The following is an 8,342-nucleotide window of genomic DNA, read 5'->3' as shown; positions in this document are numbered from 1 at the left end:
AGGTCTTGAAGGAACCTCAAGCTACAGCAACAAAGTCCAAGGATTAGGTGTCCCACAGGTAGTGTAGCTTGCAAATTGAGGTAAAGAACAAGCTAAGGAAGCCACACACTGGTCCAATCATCAAAGAGCAAAGAGACAAGAAAGGCAAAGTGCGCCGAGCCATTTATCTCTTTGCCCTTCAATTAATCCCATATGTGTTCATTGGCCAGGTTAGCACAAAAAACCTCCCTATCACAGGGCTGGAGTAGGACCTGAAGGAACAAGTAATCTACTTGAAGAAAAGGCCCAAATGCCCACAGTCTCCATTCCTGTCACAGAACCTTCCTTTTCCCAGTTTGGACTTATAGCCTGCTGGGAATTCCTTATAATAATTTAACTGAAAAACAGAAAATCCATTCTTGGTTTACTGAGGTTCTGTATGATATGTAGGTGCCACTGGTAAGTGGACAGCAGCAGCATTACAGCCCCTTTCTGTGATCTCCCTAAAGGACAGTGGTGAAGGTAAATCCTTTCAAGGGGCAGAACTTCGAGCAGTGAACTTGGCCGTTTAGTTTGCCTGGAAAGAGAAATGGCCAAAGATGAGATTGTATACTGATTCATTGGCTGTGGTTAATGGGTTGGCTGAATGGCCAGGGAATTGTAAGGAATATGATTAGAAAAATGGTGACAAAGAAGTGTGGGGAAGAGGTATGTGGATAGACCTCTCTGAACGGGTTAAAGTAAAGGTAATCATGTCTCATGTGAACACTCACCAAAGGGTTGCCTCAAAGAGGAGGACTTTAACAATCAAGTGGATAAGATGATACGCACTGTGGAGACTGGTCCTCCTCTTTTCTCTGCCACTCCTGTCATTGCCCAATGGGCACATGAACAAAGTGAACATGGTGGCAGGGATGGAGGTTATTCATGGGCACAGCAACATGGACTTCCACTCACCAAGGCATAGAATCCCACATATCATTACTTCAAATCAAGGAAGTCACCTCACAGAAAATGCAATATGCCAATGTGCCCACACCCATGGAATCTACTGGTCATTTCATGTTCCTCATCATCCTGAAGCAGCTGGCTTGATAGAATAATAGAATGATTTCCTAAACAGATCAATTACATTGCCAGCTAGGTGGTGACAACTTGCAGAGCTGGGACAATATTCTCCAGGAGGCTGTATATGCTCTAAACCAGCGGCCAATATATGATGTTGTGTCTCCAATAGCCAGAATTCATGAATCTGGGAACCAAGGGGTGGAAGCTGGAGTGTCACCACTCACTATTACTCTAGTGATCCACTTGCAGAATTTTTGCTTCCTGTCCCAGCAACCCTATGTGCTTCAGGCCTGAGGGTGCTGGTTTCAAAGGAAGGAACTCTCCCACCCAGAAACACAGCATGGATTTCACTGAACCTGCAGCTGAGAATGTCCCCCCCCTCCCCCCCCGGCCACTTTGGCCTTCTCATGCCTTTGGATCAACAGGTCAGGAAGGGTGTCATTGTGCCAAGTAGTGTGATTCATCCTGATTACCATGGAAAAATTTGACTGGTGCTACATAATGGAGGTAAAGAAGAACATGTCTGGAATCCAGGTGATCCCATAGGCCGACTCTCAGTGCTACCATGCTCTGAGGTTAAAGTAAATGGTAAGTTACAGCAACCCAATCCTGCCAGGACATCTAACGACCCAGACCACTCAAGAATGAAGATCTGGGTCACCCCACCAGGCAAAGAACCACGGCCAGTTAAGGTGCTGGCTGAGAGCAAAGGTAATACAAAATGGGTAGTAGAAGAAGGTAGTTCTAACTATTGGTTACGACTATGTGATCAATTGCAAAAGTGAGGTTTATCTTCTTTATATTTGCTTATTGAATATCTTTCCTTTGTTCGTGTATGATGTAACAGATACAATTAGATTCAATGTGTTTTTATTTATATTTATGATAGATGTTTGATATTAGGTATATGTGTGATTTCATTAATGTCTGGAAATTATATATGGCTAAAGAGTTGTGTAGAGGTGCCAAATTGGCAAGGGTTGGACTGTGATTTGTTGGTTTATTGTGCTATCCTAGCCAATAAGAACATTTGGGATTAATAAGGTAACAGTTAGATTGGAGGGCAAAAAGATAAATGGCTCAACATGCCCTGTTTGTCTCTCTCTTGCTCTCTGGTGATGGGACCAGTGTGTGGATGCCTTATCTAGTTGTCTGCCTCAACTTGAGAACTAAACTACCTGTAGAACACCGAACCCATGGACCATGTCATTAGAGTTTGAGGTTCTTTCAAGACTTGCTTCACCACCCTGCTGTTGTATACATTGCTTGAGCTGGGGACTATCAGATCCTGTCATCTGGCTGACTCCTGGTGGCCTGCCTTGCTGTTTGCTGCCTGTGGCCTGACTGTCTGTATTGCTCTATGAAAGACTCTGCTGTCTGCTTCCTTGACCTTGGACCCAGCAGCCCTCATGAGTTGAAGAACTTCCAGTATATTTTCACGGAAGTGAGTTGAACTGAGTCCTCAGTACTGCTGTGTGGACTAATTAGCTGTTATATTCCTTCATGCTCTCTCTCTTTCTCCATATATATATATATATAAAATAAATGTCCTGGTTTTGTTTTTTGTTTCTCTAGAGAACCCTGCCCAACACAACATGTCATGTTTTTCTTCAGCTTCAACCTGAACAGACAAATCAATTCCACAGTCAGGCCCTGTCCTCACTATTGGTTGTTGTTATTGAGCCTCTCCATGGTCTCTTTCCACATATGTATTTGATTTGATTTTTGTGGATTACATCTGGAGAACTCCATGTGAAGTTTATTTTGTTGAAATACACATTCATAATGAAGAAGTCTTAAGTTTTTTAAAATTCTATCATAAGATCTCAAGCTTCATTTCTAGGCCATCTTTTCCAATTGTTGTGTCTTACTCTTTATTTACAACATTTTCATTCCATTTACAAATAATTATCAATGCTTCTTTGTTATATGTTTGATTAATTTCAGACTGAGTCAGCGATCCTATAGGGTAGAGTAGAACTACCACCTCTGAGTCTCTGAGCCTGCACATATTCACAAGAGTACAAAGCCTTTTCAGGGACTTCTGGGAAGATGGTGACGGAGTGAGACATACCAGAGGGACTCTGCCGAATTCAGTCCAGCAGAGTTGCTTAGAGGGAAATTCAATGCTGCTGTAACACAGGAAGAGCATCATAAAGATAAGTAGGCAAAGACCCATGGGGTTTTGAGGGGATGGGGGCTTTTGGCTTACCTTAGTGGAGGCTGGCTGGGGCTTGACCTTGGCCCCACCACTGTCTCTGCCGGAGCCGGGATTATTTGGAGCCCGTAAAAGACCTTGGTTTCAACACAGCCACAGTTTTCTGCCGCCTACTTCGGGGAAGGGACTGGATCCTTACAGCTCCGCAGGCAGGGATTGGGGTTCAGCTACATTATTACTTTATTTCCATCTCTTCTCTCTATCCTCCCATAGCCTTGGAGGGCTGCGTTGGGGCTTTTTCTCAACATAGCCACAGCCTGCCGCCACCTACTTGGGCGGGGACTAAACCCTTGCAGCTCCATGGGCAGGGATTGGGGTTCAGCTACATTGTTGCTTTTGCTTCCATCTCTTCTCTCTATCCGCCCAGAGACTTGGAGGGCTGCACAGAGGCTTTCCCTCAACACAGCCACAGCTTTCTGCCGCCTCGGGGCAGGGACTAAATACTTGCAGCTCCACAGGTGGGGATCAGGACTCAACTACATTGTTGCTTTTGTTTCCCTCTCTTCACTATATCCCTGCGCAATTCTCAGTGAGCTTAATTTTTAATTTTTTCCCTCCTCTGTCTCTTTCCTGTTCTCTCACACTCCACTGCTGACCTCCAGGCTACTCCCCTTAGCATAGGGGCATTTATGCCTCCGCCACACCCAGCTAGGTGAGCTCCAACCTGTGTCCACCAGGAGACACTCTGCCGAACTTCTTACTGTGTAGCTGCTGACGTCCACCAGGGGATACTCTGCCCAACTTCTTACTGTGTAGGTAGCTGACGTCCACCAGGGGATACTCTGCAAACTTCTTACCGGGGAATTCCTGCCTGTGTTCCTGGGGCCCTGAGGCATCTCGGCCAACACTCATCAACATTCCAAGCTGCTTCAGGAACCTCTGCCCAACATACACGACACCAAAGCAGGACACCCATCAGCATTCAGGGGCACTCCACTGAGAGGGAAGCCACAAGAGGATAAAGGAGTAGGTTAATTCCATAGTGAAATTAGCTGAGGCAGTTCGAAGAAGCATTCCTACAAGTCTCCCAGAGAGAGCCAGTGCTCTTCAACTCCCTGGAAAATGGCACCTGGCTCCTCTAAAACAACGCAACACAAACGCCATCAGCTCCAATGAACTCAACGAAAAAACAGAAACAGAAGGCAATGGCGGAAGATGTCTGGAACATAACGACATGCATAGAAGAAGCAGACATTGAGCTGCCACAGAAAGAACTTTTCAGAAAGCTGCTTGGAGTCATACAGGATATGAGGGAATAATACAGAAAAAGGATGAAATGGTAGAGGAGATAAAGGCCATACACCAAAGGGAAATGCAGGAGCTTAGGGAGGAGATAACAAAAACCAGTAGCAAAAACAAGGACCTCGAGAATCAACTGGAGGAAGCAGAGAACCACATCAGTGACTTGGAGGGCAGCCAAGGAGACTAACAAATGCGAACAAAAATCTAATAAGATCATCAGAGGATCTGAAGAAAACTTAACAGCTATGTCTGATGCTATGAAGCAGAGCAACATTATAATTACTGGCTTACCGGAGAAAGACACAACAAAGAAGTCATCTGCAACAATAGTGAGAGAATTCATGGAGGGAAACTTCCCCAGATTAATGAATGAAAACCAGGCAACGATTCAGGAGGCTGAAAGAACACCTGCTAGACTGAATCCCAAGAAGAAGTCAACAAGGCACATAATAATTAAACTATCCAACAATGAGGAAAAGGAGAAAATCATAAGAGCAGCTAAGGAAAACAAGCAATCACATATAAAAGTTGCCAAATAAGAATATACTCAGACCTATCAGCAGAAACTATGAAGAGGAGGAGAGAGTGAAGTAAAATATACCAAAAATTGAAGGAAAACAATGCAAACACAAGAATACTCTACCTAGCCAAATTATCGATCAAGATAGATGGAGAAGTAAGAGTCATCCCAGACAAGGAAAAACTCAAAGAATAGTTAGAATAAACCCAGTCCTACAAAAGATCCTTGCCACCCCAGTATGGGCAGAAGAACAACACTCACCAAGCATAAATAAGAGACCACCACATAGAACAACCTCACCCAGAGGGCAACAAAGAGAAAACAGACCCCAACATAGCATTGGCTTAAGGGTGGAAAGAAGTCAAGAATGATACACACACACACACACACACACACACACACATGCACAACACACTAATGAGAAAGGAAAGTAGGAAAACACCCAAAATAAAAGGTATAAGATGACATTACAGAGTCCGCAGATTGATATAATAACCCTGAATATCAACGGCCTAAACTCAGGCATTAAAAGACTAAGACTAACAAACTGGCTTAGAAAACACAACCCATCAATCTGCTGCCTACAGAAGACACATCTCTCAAGGCTACAGACAAAAATAGGCTGAGAATCAAAGGCTGGAGAAAGGCATATCAAGCAAAAATCAATTCAAAAAAAGCAGGGGTTGCAATCCTAATCTTGGATAAAATTGACCTCAAAGTGCAAACCATAAAAAGAGATCAGGAGGGACACTATATGTTGTTCAAGGGAGTGGTAGACGAAGTACCACTAAGCATTGTAAACATATATTCCCCGAATGAGACACCCGCTGAATATGTCAACCAAACACTCCAGGAGATGAAGCTTCAACAAGTATAGTGGGTATCTTCAATACACCGCTATCTGAGAAAGATAGATCACAGGAAAAGAAACGCAACAAGGAGGCTAAATATCTAAACACTAAAATTAGGCAATTTGACCTGATAGATATTTACAAAGTTTTTCATAAAAATACAAAAAAATTCACATTCTTCTCAAGCCCACATAGCACGTATTCGCAGATAGACCACATGCCGGGGGATAAGGTGAATCTACAAAAGTTTAAGCACATTGACATCATACAGACCTCTCTCTGACCACTGTGCCATAAAGCTGGAAATCAACAAAAGGAAGACAAAGAAAACAAGAGCAAACAATCAAGGATGAATAACTCTCTACTACAAATTGAGTGCGTACTGGCACAGATCAGAGATGAAATTAAGAAATTTCTAGAAACCAATGAAAATGAGCACACGATGTACCAAAACTTATGGGACACAGCAAAGGCAGTTATCAGAGGAAGTTTCATAGCAATATACGTGTAGTATTAAGTTATGGAGGTGGGGGGCCAGCCCCACCCACTGCTAGTACTACCCACGGGTTCAGTAAGCACAATTGTACGGCTGATATATATAGATACATATATGTCTTCGTGAGCATGAGAGGTAGAGGAAAGATATTACAATAATGCAGTCAGACACAATTCATGGTAGCATTGCTCACCTCAGTCCTGCTTGATAGTCCTCGTAGGGGGAACCTGGCCACATGAGCAGGAGCAGCCTTGGAGACTGAGAACCAGGGAGCCTCTGACCCTGAGGACCGGGGAGAGCTCCCCGGGCTCCAGAGGAGCTTCTTCTTTATTTCTAACCAACCATTATATCACTTTAGGGGGACATCATTACAGAATCACTCGTCACAGGAAGGGGCAGTACAATAGGCATATGATAGGCATAAGTGTAACAGGAAGGGGATGAGCTAGGGGTGTGTCCATAGGAATGGGAAGGTCTAGGGGTATTCATGTGGCAAGATGGGGGGGACCCTAGATTCATCATGGCAGCCTAATCTTGGTCATCCTTTGGTGGCTGTGACCTCTCTGGTGTCTCCTACAAGGAAACAGACAACTATTATCCTTATCAGTGTGGGATAAACAATAGTGTCTGCTTGGTCTAGACAGCTAATAACTCTCAAGGAGAATAACCCCCAATCCACTCCTGATGACCTCCAAGTGTACAGTCATTCACAAGCAGCTAAGTCTGGCATATAGTTGGGGGAGACAGCTTGATAGAAATCCTTCTGTTTCCCACATACATTCACACCTAAGAAAAGAAGAGAGACTCATGATTGATATACTGGCACAAAATTTACAACAACTAGAGTCAGGAGGACAATCCTACTAATAGCAAAAGAAAAGAAATTATAAAAATCAGGGCTGAGATTCAGGAGAGGGAAAATAAGAAAACTATAGAGAAAAATAATGGGCTAAAAGTTGGTTCTTTGAAAGCATAAACAGAATCGACAGACTGCTGGCAACTTAACCAAAGAAAGGAGGGAACAAATTTCAATAGCAAGAATAAGGGATTACATTGCATTACATTACAACAGACTGTAATGAAATGAAAAGGATAATTACACAGTACTACGAAGGACTGTACTCCAATGAATTCAACAATTTGGAAGACATGGACAAATTCTTGGAAAAACAATCCCTCCCTGGACTATCCTCGATGGATTTCAAGAATCTCAATAGACCCATACGAAATAGACAATGTTATCAAGGGATTACCAACAAAAAAATCCCCTGGACCAGATGGCTTCATGGGAGAATTCTACCAAGCATTTAGGGAAGAACTAACAGTAATCCTACACATACTCTTCCAGAACATAGAAAAAGACAGCACATTCCAAACTCCTTCTATGAAGCTAGTATAACTCTGATACCAAAAACCTGGCAAGGATCCTACAAGAATCAAGAACTACAGACCAATATCCCTAATGAACATCGATGCAAAAATCCTTAACAAACTACTAGCCAACAGAATACAAAAGTATATAAAACAAATAATTCACCATGACCAAGTGAGATTCATACCAGGGATGCAGGGATGGTTCAACATACGAAAGACCATTAGTATTATTCATCACATTGACATGAATAAGTAAAAGAAGCATATGATAATATCGATAGATGCCAAAAAAGCATTCGACGACATCCAACACCAATTCCTGTTTAAGACACTTGAGAAGATAGGAATGGAAGGAAAATTCCTCAAGAGTTACAAGCTATATATATGAAAAACCAACAGCCAACATGGTTGTCAATGGAGAAAAGACAAATACAATCCCACTGAAAGAGGGGGCCAGACAAGGATGCCCCTTGTCCCCATTCTTATTTAATATCATGCTGGAGGTTTTAGCTAGCAGTATAAGGCAAAGAGACGACATCAAAGGTATTCGTCTGGGGAAGGAAGAGGTGAAACTATCGTTATTTGCAGATGATA

Source organism: Echinops telfairi, unplaced genomic scaffold, assembly GCF_000313985.2.
Source record: "Echinops telfairi isolate 266 unplaced genomic scaffold, ASM31398v2 ScPeMD7_6;HRSCAF=24_1, whole genome shotgun sequence".
Lineage (NCBI taxonomy): Eukaryota > Metazoa > Chordata > Mammalia > Afrosoricida > Tenrecidae > Echinops > Echinops telfairi.
The sequence above is the reverse complement of the archived record's forward strand: the minus strand, read 5'-3'. Positions refer to the sequence as shown.